The sequence below is a fragment of the Rhinolophus sinicus genome, chromosome 3 (genome assembly GCF_057876585.1).
Source record: "Rhinolophus sinicus isolate RSI-liver-muscle chromosome 3, RSI-T2T, whole genome shotgun sequence".
Classification (NCBI taxonomy): domain Eukaryota; kingdom Metazoa; phylum Chordata; class Mammalia; order Chiroptera; family Rhinolophidae; genus Rhinolophus; species Rhinolophus sinicus.
Genome location: NC_142503.1, coordinates 198,569,493 through 198,589,681, shown reverse-complemented (window position 1 = coordinate 198,589,681; position 20,189 = coordinate 198,569,493). Strand labels below are relative to the sequence as shown.

Sequence of the window (20,189 nt, the reverse complement as noted above, 5' to 3'; positions counted from 1 at the left end):
CATCAGTTCACAGAACCATTTCCCACATAAAATATACCTCTTTCATTAGTAGACCTCAATCCTGCACATTATCGATTAACATAATGTTTCATATCATATTTATCATTGAGACATGATTAACTTTTTATTAATAGTTTTAAATAATACCATAAAAACCCTTAAACAAATGACCCACTCCAAGACAACAAGTTTGACCATTACTCACCTTGGTCTCTTTCCATACATAGAGGGAGCGTGACAATCTTGATGACAGCTGAAATCAGGTCCAGTGTCCATTTTGAAGAGGGACGACCAGACAAACAACACGATAAAAATTTGGAAACTTTTTTCTCCATTGATTCATAGTTTCCACCGTTCATTTGCATAGTTATTTAAGCATTTATTAATGTATGGTAATTTTTATTTATTTTTCTCTTAATAAATCAAATGTCAAAGTTTTAAGGGCTCTATTAGTAAACAACTATTATCACTGTCTATCATATTACTCAAGGACATATACATTTGATCATATTACTTTCCACTCCAATTTATATTATCATATTTCTTTGTATATATTTTAATAACTGCTTTACCCTCTTTGTATTTCTTCATTATATATTTGTTTATTTATTCTGCCATTAATAATAATGCTTTTAAATATTCTTGTAGACAAAGACCAAGAACACGATACTTGTATACACCTAACTTCTCTCTATAGGATCACTTAAAATGAGAGGAACCATCATTTTATCCAGGTTTGGCCCTCATTATCTTCATTCACGTCTAGACGTTCTTATTTATTAATTCAACAATTCATTAATAATAATAAAATAAATACCTACGGATCACAAAAACTTGAAGCAACATCCTTGACTATCTCAAACGTGTCTATAAAATTACTTCCCACAAACAATACATATCTTTCATTAATGAGCTAAAAATTTCCTACAATGATTAAGTAACATAATACATCATGTTAACACCATTCTTCTTTTTAGCATGTCTGGCCATAATTGATCATAATTCACACTTTTTAATAATTCAGTGAAAACCTATTTTAAAAACTACAAAACCAAGAAAAGAACTTTGACAGTTACTCACATTGCTCTCCATGCTCTTAAAGCATAGACGCAACCAGAGAGCCCATGACCATGGAAAATGCTAAAATCAGCTTGAGTGCATCCACTCTGAGGAGTACAAGACAGGGCAAATCATTAAAAACAAAAATGAGATATTATGCCATTGATCCTTGAATTCTACCTTTCATTTAGTCAGTCATTAGGTAAGTAATGAATTGGGATAACTTATATTTTATTTTATCTTAACTAAGTGAACAATATTGATCTTGCCACTGACAAAGAATATGATACTATTTTTTATCAATAACTATATGATCCTTAGTCAAAGACTAACACTCTTGTATATAAATATCTAAATAGATATTTGTTGTCAATACATATTAATAGTTTTTCTTGCCTAAGCACATATTTTTATAATTGGACATTTCACCAACTTCACCTTTATTTATTTATTTGTTTGTTTGTTGATTTCATTGATCCAATTATACAAATTAAAAGTAAATGCATGAATATTAAGAAGAAAAACAAAATCTTCATATATTCCTGACATCTGTCGATAGAATTACTTCGAACAGGACAATGTACCAAATTCCATTTCTGTTGGACCTCAGAGTTCGACACATATTCGTCATATATGACTCATACGCCACCATTAGTGTTCATCGATCCAATATTGTTCCTCTTTTTTCTTCATTCATTTCTACGTTGTTTATTGACTAATTGATTAATTCACTAATAATAATTTTAAAACCCAATTATTCACAAAAAGTCAAGAACAGCTCTGAAATCTTTATTCTATATATAGAATTATTTTCACATCAATATACTTTCTTTAAATATCTTACATTTTTATGTTTCATATCAATTCAATATATATCACTGGACTATAGCTGACCATTTTTATTATATATGTTTCTTTTCAAAAATACACTGAATACCCCCCCAAAAAAGAAAATCACTGCAACCCAGACAAGACTTTGACCATACTCACATTGGTCTCTGGGCTCCTAATACAGAGATGAGAATTACAGAACTCGCCACCATGGGAAAATGCTTAATCAGCTCGAGTGTGTCATTCTGAGAAGTAAAAGCACAGGTGATGACAGAAAAGAAGTTAAGTTACGATCCACATTGGTCCTTGATTTCCACATTTCATTTATTCACTCATTGAGGTATTTATAAATTATTCATTTGTATCTTAACAAAACTAACAATAGCAAACTTACGAGAGGCCCACAAAATAAAATTGACTCCTAATATTCCATATTTATACAATCCTTAGTCAAAGAGTCACTCTTGATCCATTTATTCCTTAATGAATTTTAGTGCTTTCAATTTAATAAATAATTTATGTTCCTACTTGGCCAATGCTCCACCCTTTTTCATTACCTATTGTTTATATTTCCTTAATGATTCCATAATTCACCCATTAATAATAATAAATCTAAATCTATTAACCCAATACCTCTACGGAGTGTATTACTAACATCTATCTATAAGATCATATAAACAGAGAAACTACACTAGGTATCATTATGTTGGACCTCAGTATCCAGACACGCATTATGCATCGTTCATGACTCACCCATCACCAGTCATCATCACTGATGCATAAGTGTCCCTCTTTGTTTTCATTCTCATAAACATCTGTTTATGGATGAATTCATTAATAAATGCACAGAACAAAAAGTAAAGAAGTATAATATCCTCCAACACCTGAATATCTATTTCTATAGCCCTTTCCAGAGACTCTTCCAAAACCTGACTTCCAGGTTACATTTATGCGTTAATCAATGTTTCCTATCAATCTGATATTTAACAATAGTATATTTTGCCTTCTTGATTATATTTAATATTTTGAGTAATACAGGGAATACCCTTAAATAAGCCACTCAAGCTAAAATATGATATTACTCACATTGGTCTCCATGCCCCTACAACATAGATGCAACCAGACAGCTCGTGACCATGCCAGATTCTGAAATCAGCTTGAGTGCGTCCGTTCTGAGGAGAACAGAGCAGAGCAGATGACAATAAAATAAGACACTCTTTACATGAAGAGAAAGACCAGATTGCTTTTGTGTTGGACCTCAGAGTTCCAGACATGCATTCATCGTCCATGACTCATACGCCACCAGTAGTCATCAAAGATCCAAGAGTATTCCTCTTTTTCTTCATTCATTTCTATTGTTTATTGATTAAATCATTAATTCACTAATAACTTCTAAACATTATGATTCACCAAAACCCAAGAAGAGTTATTACATCCCTAATCTGCACCTAGATTATTCTCACATCAATGTGTCTATTTCATTAATTATCCTCAGTTTTTCGTATGGGAATTAATCAATATAATGGTTCATAGATCCCATATTTATCACTGAGATACACTGCTTCTTTAATTATATTTTATAATTAATATCGCAGTAAATTACCTTAAAAGAAAATACTTAAATCAAGAAAATACTTAAACCAAGAAAAGAACTTCAACTACACTCACATTAACTTCAACTAAACTCCATCCAACCAGAAAGCTCATGGCCATGGAAGATGCTAAAGCAGCTCGAGTACACTCGTTCTGAGGAGGACAGGGCAGAGCAAGGCATAAAACGTTAAGACCTAATAGACACTGAGGCTTGCTGAGCACACATTTCATAGGCTTGATATTAAGATATTTCTTCTTTTATCTTAATATGTGTATACACTCATCCTAACAGAATGAAAACCTCAGTCTTAAGGCTGACCCACAGCAATACGATAGCTACTTACTCATCAGTGTCTACATGATTCCTAACCAAACAGGGGAAACTTGGATACATATATTTCTTAATAAATATAACTCTTCAATTTTATGAATATCTTTTGCCTCACCACATACATTCATCGTTATGCACTGCTTCATTCTAGTCTTAATTTTTAAAATATTTAATCTTCTATCATTATTCCATTAATAATACATATCTATGTCTATGAAATCAATACAAATTAATTTTTATATTGATTTGTATTGATCCTGACATCTCTCTATAGGAACAATTTGTCTATAAAAATCAATAGAATTTCTTGCCTAACCCAATATTTTTATAATTGGACAATATTTTACTTCCTTCATATTTATACATTTTTATATTTGTTTATTTATTGATCCAATTATAAAAACAGAAAAAATGCAGGAATATAGAAAGCAAAAACAAGATCCTTGCATATTCCTGACAGATCTGTCTAGAAGATCACTTCCTATAGAGAAAATGGACCAGATTCTATTTCTGTTGGACCTCAGAGTTCCAGACACATATTATTCACCATCCATGACTCATACGCCACCAGTTATCATCACTGATTCAGAAAAGACCACTTTCTCATGAAATTTCTATATTTTTTATTAATTCATTAATTCACTAATTATAATTTTAAAACTATAATTCACAAAAACTCAACAAGACCTTGATACTCTAACATGCATTAAGAATCAATATCGCTATCATCATCCTGTTTTTATATATGCTTTAGCCAATATAATGCTTTATATTAGTCCCCTAATTGTTACTAGGATATGGTTCACCTTCTTAGATTCACACTTTTTATTAATACAGTGAATATCCTTAAGACAAAACACCAGAATCAAGAAAAGAACTTTGATTATTACTCACATTGATCTCCTGGCTCCTAAAAGAGAGATGCAATCCCAGGACACTTGATCAAAAAAGGATCCTTAAAACAGGTCAAATTTGTCCATTCTGAGGAGTGTAAAGCAGGGCAAATGATAAAAATAGTTGAGACATTTCTCCTTTGATCCTTGTTTCAGCAGTTAGGGCAACCATTAATTGGGTTTTTTTCTTTTCCCTTAAGAAAAAGAGCAATGTTGATCTTGCAAAGTGACCCAGAACCGGAACATTGTCTAGGGCGTACACTGGCTACAGCATCCTTAGACATACAGGTGGCGGTCATGGACCATTAAATAGGTTGGTGCAAAAGTAAATTGTGGTTTGTGCAATTATTTTTAACCTTTTAAACAGCAATTATTTTTGCACCACCTAATATTTCTAATTGAATTTCAGGGTTTCATAATACATCAACAGTATTTCTGCCTCACCACATATTTTTATAATTAGACAATGCTCCATTCCATTCATCCTTATTTATATATATTTACTTATAGATTCTCACATTTATCCAATTATAATAAATGAAATGTATGAACACTAAGACCAAAAAGATCACTGCATATTTCTGACATCTGTGTAAAGGATCTCTTCAAACAGTGGGGATGGACTAGGTTAATTTTGTGCTGGACCTCTGACTTTCAGACCTGTTGTATCCATGATCCAAACTCCTACATGACCAATCATCATCACTGCTTCAGGTTTAGTACTCATTATATTCATTAATGTTTACATGTTTTATTGATTAATTCATCCATTAACTAAAAACAATACAATACATACTTAGAGGTCACAAAAAACTGAAACAAGATCCTTAAATATCTCTAACATTTTTCTATAGAATTACTTCCTACTGACTATAAATCTTTCATTAATTAACTTCAGTGTTTTCCTGTATTGATTAATTAATGTTAGGTTGGTGCAAAAGTAATTGCGGTTTTTGCAATTATTTTTAACCTTATAAGCCACAATTACTTTTGCACAAGCCTAATATAATGCTTTATATTAACCCCATATTTACTATTTGGCCATGGTTATGCTCTTTGATTCTATATAACTCTTTTAATAATGCAGTGAAAATCTGTTTAAAAAAACACAAAACCAAGAAAAGAACTTTGACTATTATTCACATTGGTCTCCATGCTTTTAACACATAGATGCAGCCAGAGAACTTCTGTCCATGGAAGATGCTTAAGTCACCCAAGTGTGACCGTTCTGAGGAGTACAAGACAGAACAGATGATTTTTTAAAAAGTTTGAGATATTACCGTGTTTCCCTGAAAATAAGACCTAGCCGGACAATCAGTTCTATGCGTCTTTTGGAGCAAAAATTAATACAAGATACAGTCTTACTTTACTATAACATAAGACCCGGTCTTATCTAACATAAGACCGGGTCTTATATTAATTTTTGCTCCAAAAAGACGCATTAGAGCTGATTGTCCGGCTGGGTCTTATTTTCAGGGAAACACAGTATGTCATTGGCCATCGCATTCTATCTTTCACTTAGTTAGTCATTTACATAATCAATGTATTAGGACAATGTCTATTTTAATTTCTCATAAGTAAACAAACAATATTGATCTAACCACTGACATACATGAACATTCACTACCACTGATCAATAGCTATATCATCCTTAGAAAAAGAATAACACCCTTGTACCACATGATCCTCTATAGAGGGCAGTCATTTAAATAGATATTAATACTATTCTTTGCCTAACCACATATTTTTATAATTGGACAACATTCCACCACCTTTATCTTTATTTTATATTTGTTTATTGATTATTTCATTTATCCAATTATAAAAATAGACTAGATTTATTTTGTGATGGATCTCAGAGTTCCAGATAATTTATTCATTATATGACTCATACTCCACCAGTAATCATCACCGATCCAATATTGTCCCTCTTTTTCTTCATTCCTTTCTACATTGTTTATTAATTCATAAGTTCACTAATAATAATTTAAAGAACTGTTATTCACAAAAATCCAAGAAGAGTCAATATACCCCTAATCTATTTATAGAATCATTCTTCTATCACTGTCTCTCTCTTATTAATTATCTTAAATTTCATGTATGTAGCAACCAACATAAGGTCTCATTAATTCAATAGTTATTGCTGAGCTATAGTTGGCAAACTTTGACTCTATATAGCACTTTTTAAAAATACACTGAATATCCTAAAAAAATATTGTTGAAACCAAGACAAGATCTTTGACCATTACTCACATTGGTTTCCATGCTCCTAACACAAAGATGTAAGCATAGGGCACACCATCATGGGAAAATGCTTCATCAGTTCAAGTGTGTCCATTCTGAGAGGTACAAAGCACAGTTGATGATAAAAAAAAGTTAAGATCTTATCTCCACTGATCCTTGCTTCCCACATTTCACTTATTTACTCATTTAGGTATTTATAAATTTTTCATGATGTAAACATATTGTCTCTTAATGAAAGTAAAACCTTCAAACTTGAGACAAACTTGAGACAAAATGACCCACAAAGAAAAAAAACTATGTCTCAAACTTGAGACAAACCCTGAGACTTATCCTTAGCCAACTAGGTAACACCCTTAGTCCATTTATTTCTTAATGGGCATCAGCATTTTCAATTTTATTAATATTTCTTGCCTCATCATATATGTTCATAGTTGGATAACATTTTATCCTTTTTTCTTTACCTATTACTTATATGTCTTTATTGATCTTACCATTGATCCATTAATAATAACAAATGTAAATCCATAAACTCAAAATGAGGATATAATCTTTGTATATTGCTAACATCTGTCTACAGGATCAAATCAACACACGGAATAGACATTTATTGTGATGGACCTCAGATATCCAGACACATATTATTCATCGTCCATGACTTATCCGCCACCAGTTGTCATCATTGGTCCATTAGAGGCCCACATTCTCTTCATTTGTTTCTACATTTTTATCGATTACATCATTAATTCATTGAAAATAATAAAATAAACATGTGATTCCAAAACAACGAAGAATAAGATGCTGAACATCTCTAACTTCTGTAGAATATTTGCCAGCTTATATTACACATCTTGCATTAATCAACCTCAATGTTAAATTAATCAGTATAATGTTTTATATCATTTATCACTGGGCCATAGTTAACTTTTAAACTGTATTTGTTACTTTTTAATAATACCATGATGATGCTTAGACAAATGACCCACAACGAAAAAAACCTATGACCACTACTCACCTTGCTCTCTTTCCTAACAGAAAGGGTACATGACAATCTTGATCACAACAGATTTTTCATGATGCATTAGCTAGCTCGGGCATTTGTTCTGCAGAGTACCAAACAGAGAAGGTGACACAGAGGTCGGGACTTTCTCTGCACTAATCCATATATTCTTCCATCATTTACATTGGCATTTAGGCATTTATTAACTTATGGAGATATTTATTTTTTTATCTTAAAAATTAATTTCAACCTTGCAACTGAGTCAGGCAAAACCATACTACTACATTCCACTGTCTACGTCAACCTTAGTCAAAGCTGTAATACACTTGGTCCTTTTATATCCATTCTAAAGTATGTTAAAATTCTTTTACCTTACTATTCATATTTACCAAAAAAGAGACTTCAACCTCTTCAACTTAAATCATTTATACATTTCTTTATTAATTCTACCATTAATACTATTATAAATTATTAAACTTTATGAACACAAAGACCAAGAACAAAATCCTTATATAATACTAGCATCTGTATGTAAGACCCCTATACATGCAAGAAATGGACTAGATTACTTTTCTATCAGATCTCAGAGTTCCAGACACATAATGTGTATTGTATATGACTCATACGCCACCAGTCGTCATCATTGGTCCATGACTGTCCCTCTTTCTTTTCATTCTCACATTTACTCATAGATTAATTCATTAGTAAAGAAATACACATAAGAATATGATCCTTCAACATTCCTAACATCTATCTCTACAATATTACAGAGTTAAATCTCTTTTATTAGCTGACCTCAGTGTTACATTTATGGATTAGTCAACATAATGCTTCATATCAGTCTGATATTAAACATTGCCATTTTTCACCTTCTTTGATTATATTTAATGCTTTTAAATAACACAGTGGACAGCCTTGAACAAGTCACTCAAACTAAGACAATAGCTTTGACTGTTACTCACATTGGTCTCCACGCTCCTACAATGTAGAAGCAACCAGAGAGCTCGAATTTGTCCATTCTGCGGAGTATAAAGCAGAGCAGATGATAAAAATAGTTAAGACATTTGCCCATTGATCCTTGCTTTTTATCTCTCATTTATTCAGTTGTTGGCAATCATTAATTTGGTGTGAATATTTTTTCCCTTAAGAAAAAGAGCAACGTTGGTCTTGCAAACTGACCCAGAACCGGAACATTGTCTAGGACTCACGCTGTGTACGGCACCCTTAGCCACACACAGGGCAGTCACGTACCATTTATTTCTAAATGAACTTTAGGGTTTTCATAATATGTTAATAGTATTTCTTGCCTAATAACATATTTTAATAATTGGACAATGCTTTACTCCATTTATCTTAATTTATATATAGTTATTTATAGATTCTCACATTTATCCAATTATAATAATAGAATGAAAATGCATGAACACTAAGACCAAAAGGAGGATCCTTATATATGCCTGACATGTGTCTATAGGATCGATTCAAATTGGAATGGCCTAGATTTCTTTTGTGTTGGACCTCAAGGTTCCAGACACGTATTCATTGTATATGACTCACACGCCACCAGGAGTCATCATTGATCACAATACTGTCCCTTGTTTTCTGCATTCATTTCTCATTGTTTATTGACTAATTCATTAACTCACTAATAATTTGAAATACTTTAATTCACAAAACTCAAGAAGACCTTGTATGTCTCTGGTATGTGCATAGATTATTCTCACATCAATGTGTCTCTTTCATTACTCATCCTGAGGCTTCCCCACACATGGGTAAGTCAGTATAATGGTTCATATACCCCATATTCATCACTGAAATATATAGCCTCCTTTAATTGTGGTTCACACTTTTTAATAATGCAGTGGATGACATTTAAAAAACACTTAAACCAAGAAAATAACTTCAACTGCTACTCACATTAATCTCTGTCCTCCTGTTATATATAGAGGCAATCATGGAGCTCGTGAGCATGGTGGAATGCTTAAATCAGCTCGAATGCAGCCATTCTCTGGAGGTCAGAACAAAGCAGTGACAAGAAAAGATTGAGATTATGTTCATTGGTCTTTGCATTCCACCTTTAATTCAGTCAATCATTATTAAGCAGTGAATTGCAATAACATATATTTTATTTTCTCTAAGTAGATAAATGAATAATACTGTTCTAGCCACTGATAGAGAAATGAAGGTTTACTATTACTTATCAATAACTATATAATTCTTAGTCAAAGAAAACACCCTACTGCCGTATATTCCCCTACATATGCCAGTGTTCTAAATATACATTAATACTGTTCTTTGACTAACCACATATTTTTATAATTGGAGAACATTTTGCTGTCTTCATCTTTATTTCAGTTTATTATTTCATTGATCCGATTATAAAAATACACAGAAAATGCAGGAAGAGAAAGACCAAAAACAAGATCTTAATATATTCCTGACATCTGTCTACAGAATCCTTTCAAACAATGGGAACGGACTAGATTTGATTTCTTTTGTGTTGGAACTCAGAGTTCCAGACACATATTCATTGTATATGACTCATACGCCACCAGTCGTCATCATCGATCCAATATTGTTCCTCTTTTTCTTCATTCATTTCTACATTGTCTATTAACTAATTCATTAATTCACTAATAATAATTTTAAATCCTTATTAGTCACAAAAAAAAACAAGAAAAGTGATGATTTCCCTAACGTGTAAATAGAATCTAATATATCTTTTTTTAATTATGCTGTTTTCATTTATGCATTAATCACTATAATGTTTCATAAAATTTATTATTTATCACTGAGCTACAGTTGGCCTTCTGTGATTCTATGGGAAACTTTTGAAAATACACTGAATGCTCTGAAAAGAAACAATCACTGAAACCAAGACAAGAACTCTGACCATTACTCACATTGGTTTGTGCGCTTCTCACAGAGATGCAATCACGGAGTTCGCCACCATGGAATAACACTTAACCAGCTCACATGCATACATTCTGAGAAGTACAAAGCAGTCAATGATAAAAAGTTTTAATCCATGTTGATTCTTGCTTTCCATATTTCATTTACTCGGTCATTTAAGAATATATAAAATTTTCACAATGTAGACATCTTTTTCTCTTAACATGTTGCGTACGGCGGGGTTTAAATCCCTCGTGAAGATTCTCGTGATCCGTACGCAACGTGTTAATAAAACAAAACAAAAACAAGAGAATCCCTTCGAACTTGAGACTGACCTAGAACAACAAAATTAATTTTTAACTGATCGTGTCTATGTGATCTTTGGCCCAGGAGGTGACACCCTTGATCCATTTATTTCTTATTGGGCATCAGCGTTTGCAATTTTCATTAATATTTCTTGCCTTGCCACATGTGTTCATAATTGGGTGTTTCACATTTTTACATTTATATTCTGTTATTTATACATCTTCAATGGTTCAATACTGACCCATTTATAACAATAAATTTAAATCGAAACCTATGTAATTTTACTAACCATTGCCACCCTGATAAATTTAATTTAAAAAAAAGAAAAACTATTTACATCTATAAACTCAAGGTAAACACATGATCTTTGTGCTTTCCTAACATCTGTCCATAGGATCAAATGTACAAAGAGAATAGACCATGTACTATATGTTCCTCAGAATTCCAGACACGTATTATTCGTCGTCCATAACTCATCGATCACAGTCATTATCATTGGTCTATGGACGCTTACTTTTTCTTCATGAATTTCTACATTTGTATTGACTTGATAAAATAAATACATAAACAAAAACTGAAGAACCAACAACTTTGAATATCCCTAATTCAATCTACAGAATAATTGCCAACATAGATTGTATCTCTCATTAATCAATCTCAATGTTACATGTCATCAATTAATCAACATAATGTTTCATATCGATGGGTCATAAATTACGTTATGATTATATGTGTTAATTTGTAATAACACCATGAATACTACCCTTAAACAAATGACCCCAACCAAGACAAAATCTCTGAGTACTACTTACCTTGGTCTCTCTTGTAACATGGAGGCAACATAAGAAACTTCACCCGGGTACAAGCTGAAATTAGCTAGAGCATCTGTTCTGAAGAGTAGTGATAAAAAGGTTGGAACTTTCTTCCACTGATCTTTGCTTTACATCTTTCATTTAATCAGTCGTTTAGGCAATCATTGCTTGGAGTATATTTATGTCATAGTTTTTATGAAAATGAACTACTTTGAACTTCCAACTGACCCAGAACATAAAAACTATCTATAATTCACCCTGTCTATATCACCCTTAGCCAGAGAGGTTACAGTCATGTACCATTTATTTCTCTTTGGACTTTACTGTTTTCAAATTACAGTAATAAAATTTATTGCCTCCCACATGTTCTAAATTGGACAATACAACTACCATTCAACTTTATTTTTTATATATTTCTTCATTGGTAAATCATTGATCCACTTAAAATAAAGAATAAAAAATGCATAAAGAGGAAGACCACGTTTCTTCTGTGTTGGACCTCAGAATTCCAATCACATATTATTCATCAACCATGACTAGCAGTCAGCATTGATCCAGAAAAGACCACTTTCTCTTTATTCATTTCTATATAGTTTATTAATTCATTAATTCACTAAAAAAATTTTTTTCAACTCTTAGGATTCACAGAACACAAAAGGGCCTTGACAGCCCTAATATGTAGCTGGAACCATTCTCACATCATTATATCTGTCATATTTATTATTTTTTATATATGTATTAATCAATATAATGTTTCCTATTAATCCCATATTTGTGGCTAGTACACAGTCAGCCATCTTTGAGCATATTTCATACTTCTTACTAATGCAGTGAATATCCTTAAACCACCCAAAACGAGACAAGAACTTTCATGATTACTCACATTGGTCTCCAAGCTCCTAAAACAGAGATGCAATCCTATGGGTCGTGATCAAGAAAAATCCTTAAATCAGGTCCAGTGCGTTCATTCTGAGGAGCATAAAGCAGAGCAGATAATAGAAAAAGGTTGAGACATTCTCTCCATTGATCCTTGGTTTTCACCACTCACATAGTCAGTCATTGAGGCAATCATTAATTTGGTGTATACATTTTTTCCCCTTAAGAAAACAAACCAGTTTTACCACTGACCTAGACTATGAACATTTTCTACAACTTATCCTGTCTACATCATCTTCAGCCATACAGGCAACAGTAACGTGCCATTACTTCTCATTGAACTTCATGGTTTTCATATAGCAACAGTACTTCTTGTATAATCATATATTTTTATAATTGGACAATGCTTTACTCCATTCATCTTTTTAAATTTATGTGTATTTACAGATTCTATCACTTATCCAATTATATTAACAGATGAAAATGCATGATCATTAAGACCAAAAACAAGATCTTTATCTGTTCCTGATACCTGTCTATAGAATCCCTTCAAACAATGGGAATAGACAAGATTAATTTTATGTTGGACCTTAGAGTTCCAGACACATATTCATCTTATATGACTCATACACCACCAGTAGTCATCATCGATCCAATAATATCTCCCATTTCCTCGTTATATTCTATTTGTATGTTGATTAAATCATTAATTCACCAATAATAACTTTAAAACCCTATTATTCACAAAAACTGAGATGAGCCCTATGTTCTTAAAGTGAATATATTTACTCTCACATCAATATATCTTTCATTATAACCAGTTTTCCACGCATGCATTAAAATGAATATAATTTTTCACATATCCCATATTTAACACAGATACAGTTACCTTCTTTACTTATATACCACACTTTTTAATAATACAGTGAATCATCTTAAAACAATAACACTGAAACCAAGAAAAGAACTTCAGCTATTACTCACATTAATCTTCTAGCTCCTACTACAAAGTATCAATCACAGTGTCTATGACAATGAAAGATGTTTAAATCATCTCGAGTATTTACATTCTGAAGAGCATAGAGAAGAGCAGATGATAAAATAAAACTGAGGTCAACTCTTGCTTTCTGCATTTCACTTACTCAGTATTTAGGTGTTTATAATTGTTTCTCAATATATAATTTTCACAAAGGAAAAAATTCAATCTTAAGACTGACCCTGAATAATCAAATTAACTCTAACTTATCCATCCATGTTTGTACGACCTTGGTCAAAGATGTGATTTCTTCATCTATTTATTTATTAATAAGCATCAGTGTTTTAAATTTTTATTAATATTTTTTGCCTCATCACATATGTTTATAGATGGACAATGCTTCACCCTCGTGTTTTCTATAAGCTTGTATCTGTTTAAAGGTTCTATTATTACATAAATAATAACAAATCTACATCTATGAAATCAATATGAGAATACGATATTTTTATATTCTTAACATGTCTCTATAGAAACAATTCCAACAGAGGGAATAGACTAGTTTTGCATTTGACCTCAGCATTTCAGACACATATTTTCATTGTCCATGACGCCTATGCCACCAGTTATCATCATTAGTACATACTTGACTCTCTTTTTCTTCATTCATTTCTATATTTGTATCAAATCATTAATTCATTCAAAAGAATAAAAGTAATGCATGGTTCACAAAAACCCAAGAACAGAAGACATACAAATGGCCAACAGGTACATGTAAAGGCACTCAGCATCATTAATCATCAGGGAAATGCAAATCTAAACCACAATGACACATCACTTCACACCTGTTAGAACTGGCTATTATCAAAAAGACAAGAAATAACACGCGTTGACAAGGATGTGGAGAAAAGGGAACCCTTGTGCACTGTTGGTTTCTAAATTGGTACAGCCACTATAGAAAACAGTACAGAGATTCCTCAAAAAATTAAGAATAGAACCAACTTATGACCCAGCAATTCCATTTCTGGGCATTTATCCAAAGAAAATGAAAATGCTAACTTGAAAAGATCTATACACCCTCACGTTTATTGCAGCATTATTTACAGTAGCCAAGATATGGAAACAATCTAAGTGTCCATTGATAGACGAATGGATAAAGAAAATGTGGTATCTTTCTACAATGGAATATTATTCTGCTGTAAAAAAGAATGAAATCTTTCATTTTGAAGAACATGGATGGACCTAGAGGGAATTGTGTTAAGTGAAATAAGTCAGAAAGAGCAAGACAAAATCCATATGATTCTGCTTAATATGTAGAATCAAAAAGAAAAAGAAAAAAAACAGATCTCATAGATTCAGAGAAGAGATTGGTGGTTGACAGAGGTGGGGGCTGAGGGGTGGACAAATGGGTGAAGGAGATGAAAAGGTACAAAGCTATAGTTACAAAATAAATAAGTCACAGGAATGTAATGTATGGTAGGGTGACTATAGTTAATAATACTGTATTATGTATTTGAAAGGGGCTAAGAGAATGAATCTTAAAAGTTCTCTCCACCAAAAACAATTTTTGTAACTATGTATGGTGACAGATGTTAACTAGACTTATTGTGATGGTCGTTAAGCAATACATACAAATATCGAATCCTGTACACCTGAACTTAATAAACTATTATATGTCAATTATATCTCAATAATACAAGTAAATGTAATTTTAAAAAAAACAAGGACAACATCCTTGAATATTCCTAACATCAGTTTACAGAATCATTTCCCAATTGACTATATCTCTTCCATTAATAGTCCTCAATCTAATACATTATCAATTAATCAATAAAAGGTTTCATATCATATTTGTCATTGGGCCATGCTGAGCTTTTTGATTATTTAATACTGTTTAACAATATAGTAAATATCCTTAAACAAATGACCCACTCTGAGACAACCACTTTGACCGTTACTCACCTGGTATCTTTCTAGACACAGAAGAAACACGACAATCTTCACATGGCAGAAGTGGAAATGAACTTCAGCATACATTCTGAAGAGCATCAAGTAGAGAGATGATAAAAGTACTGAGACGGTCTCTCCATTGATATTAATTAAATGATATTAAACAATTCATTTGCATAATCATTCAGGCATTTGTTAATTTGTGGTAATATTTCTTTTTCTCTTGAAACAAACATCAAAGTTACTAACGCAGTAACTGGTAACTATTGTCTATCATTCTTACTCAAAGACATGTACACTTGAGTCTTTTATTTTCCATTCCAATCATATTAATATTTTTACTATGTATTTTAGCAATAGACAATGATTCACCCTGCTCAGCTTTATCCAGTGATTTATTTATTAGTCTTGCCATTGATTCTTTATAATATTTTGAAATGATCGGGTTCACAAAGACCAAGAACATCGTCTTTGTATATGGATGACATCTCTTTATAGAATCATGTCAAATGGGGGGAAAATGGATTTCTTTTGTGTTGGACCTCAGAATTCCAGATCTGTAGTCTTCATTATCAAGACTCATATATCACCAGTCATCATCATTTATCGAGGGATGACCCTCATTATTTTCAATCATATCTACAGGTTTTAATCGATTAATTCATCAATTCATTAATAATAATAAGTAACTAAAATAACAAAACTTGAAAAAGCTCCTGAATATCTCTAACATTATTCTACAGAATTACTTTTCACTGACAGTATTAATTGACCTCAATATTTCCTATACAGATTAATTAGCATAATGCTTCATATGAACCCCATTTTTACTGTTTTCAATGTTTGATGATCATTGATTGTATTTCACACTTTTTAATAATGTGGTGAAAACCTTTTAAAAACCACAAAACCAAGGAAAGAACTGGGACTATTACTCACACTGGTCTCCATGTTTTTTCCACATAGATGCAACCATAGAGCTTATTAACATTGGAGATGCTTAAATCAGCTTGAGTGCGGTCATTCCACAGAGTACGAGACAAAGCAGATGATAAAAAAGATTGAGATTATGTTCATTGGTCTTTACATTCCACCTTTCATTTAGTCAATTATTATCAAGCAGTGAATTGGAATAATGCATATTTTATTTTCTCTAAGTAAACAAATAATATCAATCTAGCTAGTGACAGAGAATACTAGTACTTTTTAATAACTGTATCACCCTTAGTGAAAGAATAACACCCTTATACCATATATTCCCTTTCAGATGTCAGTGTTTTAAATATACATTAATACTGTGTGCCTTGCCTAACCACTATTTTTATAATTGGACAGTATTTCACCAACTTCATTTATTTGTATATTTGTTTGTTGATTTCATGGATCCAATTATACAAATAGAAAGAAAACGCACAAACATAAGAAAGAAAAACAAGGTCCTCATATATTCCTGACATCGGTCTATAGAATTACTTTGAACAGGACAATGGACCAAATTCCATTTCTGTTGGACCTCAGAGTTCGACACATATTCATTGTACATGACTCATACGCCACCATCAGTGTTCATCGATCCAATATTGTTTCTCTTTTCCTTCATTCACTTCTACATTGTTTATTGACTAATTTATTAACTCACTAATAATAATTTGAAAACCCTATCTTTCACAAAAACTCAGGAAGTATCATGATAGCCCTAATTTGTGGAATCATCCTCACATCAATGTCTTTTTTTAATTATGCTAGTATTTGTTATGCATTAATCATTATGTTTCATAAAATTTAATATGTATCACTGAGCTACAGTTAGACTTCTGTAATTCTATATGGGACTTTCGAATAATATACTGAATACTCTGAAAGAACAATCACTGAAAGCAAGGCCAGAACTCTTATGACTCACATTGGTTTGTGTGCCTCATACAGCTATGCAATCACAGAGTTCGCCACCATGGAATAACACTTAACCAGCTCACATGTGTACATTCTAAGAAGTACAAAGCATAGCTGATGATAAAAAATAAATAAATGAAAATTTTATAACCATTGAGCCTTACTTTCCACATTTCATTTACTCAGTCATTTAGGAATTTAAAAATTTTTCATAACGTAAATTTTTTTCCTCTTAACAAAAAGAATAACCTCAAACTTGAGACTAACTCAGAACAATAAAATTAATTCTTATCCACATTTATACAACCCTTGGCCAAAGCGGTGATACCCTTGATCCATTTATTATTTCTTAATGAGCATCAGTGTTTACAATTTTTATTAATATTTCTTGCCTTACTACATGTGTTCATAGTTAGATAATAAATAATTCATCTTTTCTTCTTAAAATATAATTTATATTTCTTTAATGGTTCTATCATTGATTCATTAATAATAATAAATCTAAATCTATTAACCCAAAATGAGAATGTGATCTTCATGCATTCTTAACATCTATCCATTGGATCAAATAAACAGAGAAAATAGAGTATGTATTGTAATGGACCTTAAGGTTCCAGGCACATTATTTATTGCCATGACTCATCCACCACCAGTTGTCATCACTGATTTGTCAGAAGCCCACTTTTAGTTCATTCATTTATATATTTGTGTCAATCAAATCATTATTTCATTGTAATTGTGAAATAAATACGCGAGTAACAAAAAACAAAAAACAAGATATTTGAATATCCTTAACTACTTTTTAAAGAATCATTGACAAACTAGATGACATATTTTTCATTAATCAATATCAATGTTCTATATTATCAATTAACCAACATACTATTTCATATCACATTTATCACTGAGCCCTAGTTCATTTGTTGATTATATATTAATATATTACTTTTCAATAATACATGGAAACCCTTAAACAAGGGACCCATACTAAGACAAGAACTTTGACCATTACTCACCTTGGTCCCTTTCCTATAACAAGGGAACCATGATAAACTGGACTGCAGTAGAGGCTGAAATCACCTTCAGCTTCGATTCTGAAAAGTACCAAACAGAACAGGTGATAAAAAGATTGAGACTTTCTCTCCACTGATCCATATATTTGTTTATTGATTGTTTCATTGGTTCAATTATAATAATAGAATAAAAATGCATGAAGAGAAAGACCACATTTCTTTTGTGTTGAACCTCAGAGTTCCAAAAGACAACTTTCTTTATACTCATTTCTATATTATTTATTAATCCATCATTAATTCAATAATTACAATTTTAAAACTCTTGACTCAGAAAAGCCAACAAGGCCTTGGTATCAATAATATGTCCCCAGAAACAATCTCTCCTCATTATGTCTGTCGTATTTATTATCAGTTTTTCACATACGCATTAATCAATATAATGCTTCATATTAACGTCTTATTTACCAACAAGATAAAGATGGCCTTCTCTGATTATATCTCAAGCCTTTTATGAATATAGTGAGCACCCCTCGATAAACCACCCAAGCCAAGACAAGAGATTTGACTATGCTCACAGTGGTTGGTCTCCAGCGTAAAATCAGAGCTGCAACCTACAGCAGGGGATCATGGCAGACTCCTTCCATCAGGTCCAGTACGTCCACTCTGAGTACAAGCAAAGCAGGGGGCACAAATGGTTGAGACACTCTCTCCATTGATTCCCCGCTCTATACATTTACATAGTTAGTGAGGCAGTTGTTAATCTGGTGTGTTAATCTGTGTGTTGTGTTACGGACACAAACAACTTTGATCTGTCACTGAGCCAGAAGAGGTTCATTGTCTCAGACTTTTGTCTCCCTCATGCATACTTGAAGAGGTAACAGTCAGGTACCATTCATTTCTAACTGAACTTGAGGGTTTTCATAACACATTAATAGTATTTCTCGCCTCACCACATATTTTTATAATTGGACAATGCTTTACTCCATTCACCTTCATTTACTTATATATTTATTTATATTCGGTCCTTTATCCAATTATAATGGGGGTGAAAATGCACGAACACAAAAACTAAAAACAAGCCCCTCATTTACTCCTGAACTCTGTCTACAAAATCCCTTCAAACCAACTGAATGGACTACATTAAGTTTCTCTTGGACCTCAGAGTTCCAGACACGTATTCATCGTATATGACTCATACGCCACCAGGAGTCATCATTGATCCACTATTGTCCCTCTTTTTCTTCATTCATTTCAATTTGTTTATTGATGAAATCACTGATTCACTAATATTTAGTACAATTAAAAAAAAGAGCCTTCATGTTCCAAATGTATGTATAGAATTATTCTCACATCAATATATCTCTTATTAATACCCTCAGTTTTTCATATATGGATTAATCAATACAATACTTCAAATAAACCATATTTAAGACTGAGATGCCCTCATCAATTATATTTCATACTTTTTAATAAGACAGTGAATTACCTTTAAAAAAACACTTAAATCAAGAAAAGAACTTTAACTA

At 32.1% G+C, this 20,189-nt stretch overlaps 1 protein-coding gene, 17 non-coding genes and 1 pseudogene across 36 annotated transcripts in view; all 19 read right to left on the bottom strand.

Annotated features, from left to right (window-relative positions):
- The window catches only part of LOC109455530 (uncharacterized), a 138,750-nt gene that overhangs the window by 35,188 nt on the left and 83,373 nt on the right, over positions 1 to 20,189 (bottom strand). For 13 of the 19 annotated variants that reach the window (XM_088797502.1, XM_088797513.1, XM_088797514.1 and 10 more), the window contains 16 exons: positions 19,239 to 19,326; positions 18,667 to 18,744; positions 16,697 to 17,744; positions 15,770 to 15,845; positions 12,842 to 12,927; positions 11,959 to 12,036; positions 10,852 to 10,935; positions 9,866 to 9,956; positions 8,911 to 8,967; positions 7,964 to 8,051; positions 6,961 to 7,046; positions 4,709 to 4,901; positions 2,977 to 3,062; positions 2,050 to 2,135; positions 1,081 to 1,166; positions 206 to 253 (listed from right to left, as the gene is read on the bottom strand). The gene's annotated coding sequence lies outside the window, so the exon portion shown is untranslated. Of the gene's footprint in view, positions 1 to 205; positions 254 to 1,080; positions 1,167 to 2,049; positions 2,136 to 2,976; positions 3,063 to 3,558; positions 3,637 to 4,708; positions 4,902 to 6,960; positions 7,047 to 7,963; positions 8,052 to 8,910; positions 8,968 to 9,865; positions 9,957 to 10,851; positions 10,936 to 11,958; positions 12,037 to 12,841; positions 12,928 to 13,818; positions 13,905 to 15,769; positions 15,846 to 16,696; positions 17,745 to 18,666; positions 18,745 to 19,238; positions 19,327 to 20,189 lie in introns of all 19 variants that reach the window. The other 6 variants (XM_088797511.1, XM_088797505.1, XM_088797507.1 and 3 more) reach the window with 6 other exon arrangements.
- On the bottom strand, positions 1,659 to 1,728 carry LOC141570883 (small nucleolar RNA SNORD113/SNORD114 family). Its single transcript, XR_012495328.2, has one exon. It is a non-coding gene; the product is annotated as a small nucleolar RNA SNORD113/SNORD114 family (small nucleolar RNA).
- On the bottom strand, positions 2,597 to 2,670 carry LOC141570902 (small nucleolar RNA SNORD113/SNORD114 family). The gene has a single exon (XR_012495344.1). It is a non-coding gene; the product is annotated as a small nucleolar RNA SNORD113/SNORD114 family (small nucleolar RNA).
- LOC141570869 (small nucleolar RNA SNORD113/SNORD114 family) lies at positions 3,142 to 3,213 on the bottom strand. Its single transcript, XR_012495314.1, has one exon. It is a non-coding gene; the product is annotated as a small nucleolar RNA SNORD113/SNORD114 family (small nucleolar RNA).
- Positions 4,328 to 4,402, bottom strand: LOC141570871 (small nucleolar RNA SNORD113/SNORD114 family). Its single transcript, XR_012495316.1, has one exon. It is a non-coding gene; the product is annotated as a small nucleolar RNA SNORD113/SNORD114 family (small nucleolar RNA).
- LOC141570907 (small nucleolar RNA SNORD113/SNORD114 family) lies at positions 5,347 to 5,420 on the bottom strand. The gene has a single exon (XR_012495349.2). It is a non-coding gene; the product is annotated as a small nucleolar RNA SNORD113/SNORD114 family (small nucleolar RNA).
- Positions 6,556 to 6,626, bottom strand: LOC141570875 (small nucleolar RNA SNORD113/SNORD114 family). Its single transcript, XR_012495320.2, has one exon. It is a non-coding gene; the product is annotated as a small nucleolar RNA SNORD113/SNORD114 family (small nucleolar RNA).
- On the bottom strand, positions 7,564 to 7,638 carry LOC141570873 (small nucleolar RNA SNORD113/SNORD114 family). The gene has a single exon (XR_012495318.1). It is a non-coding gene; the product is annotated as a small nucleolar RNA SNORD113/SNORD114 family (small nucleolar RNA).
- LOC141570879 (small nucleolar RNA SNORD113/SNORD114 family) lies at positions 8,525 to 8,599 on the bottom strand. The gene has a single exon (XR_012495324.1). It is a non-coding gene; the product is annotated as a small nucleolar RNA SNORD113/SNORD114 family (small nucleolar RNA).
- Positions 9,461 to 9,532, bottom strand: LOC141570880 (small nucleolar RNA SNORD113/SNORD114 family). Its single transcript, XR_012495325.1, has one exon. It is a non-coding gene; the product is annotated as a small nucleolar RNA SNORD113/SNORD114 family (small nucleolar RNA).
- On the bottom strand, positions 10,449 to 10,520 carry LOC141570870 (small nucleolar RNA SNORD113/SNORD114 family). Its single transcript, XR_012495315.2, has one exon. It is a non-coding gene; the product is annotated as a small nucleolar RNA SNORD113/SNORD114 family (small nucleolar RNA).
- Positions 11,576 to 11,649, bottom strand: LOC141570906 (small nucleolar RNA SNORD113/SNORD114 family). The gene has a single exon (XR_012495348.1). It is a non-coding gene; the product is annotated as a small nucleolar RNA SNORD113/SNORD114 family (small nucleolar RNA).
- On the bottom strand, positions 12,452 to 12,515 carry LOC141570896 (small nucleolar RNA SNORD113/SNORD114 family; annotated as a pseudogene).
- Positions 13,418 to 13,489, bottom strand: LOC141570872 (small nucleolar RNA SNORD113/SNORD114 family). The gene has a single exon (XR_012495317.1). It is a non-coding gene; the product is annotated as a small nucleolar RNA SNORD113/SNORD114 family (small nucleolar RNA).
- On the bottom strand, positions 14,377 to 14,450 carry LOC141570885 (small nucleolar RNA SNORD113/SNORD114 family). The gene has a single exon (XR_012495330.1). It is a non-coding gene; the product is annotated as a small nucleolar RNA SNORD113/SNORD114 family (small nucleolar RNA).
- Positions 16,294 to 16,367, bottom strand: LOC141570890 (small nucleolar RNA SNORD113/SNORD114 family). The gene has a single exon (XR_012495335.1). It is a non-coding gene; the product is annotated as a small nucleolar RNA SNORD113/SNORD114 family (small nucleolar RNA).
- Positions 17,265 to 17,334, bottom strand: LOC141570884 (small nucleolar RNA SNORD113/SNORD114 family). The gene has a single exon (XR_012495329.2). It is a non-coding gene; the product is annotated as a small nucleolar RNA SNORD113/SNORD114 family (small nucleolar RNA).
- On the bottom strand, positions 18,249 to 18,320 carry LOC141570908 (small nucleolar RNA SNORD113/SNORD114 family). The gene has a single exon (XR_012495350.1). It is a non-coding gene; the product is annotated as a small nucleolar RNA SNORD113/SNORD114 family (small nucleolar RNA).
- On the bottom strand, positions 19,815 to 19,886 carry LOC141570864 (small nucleolar RNA SNORD113/SNORD114 family). Its single transcript, XR_012495309.1, has one exon. It is a non-coding gene; the product is annotated as a small nucleolar RNA SNORD113/SNORD114 family (small nucleolar RNA).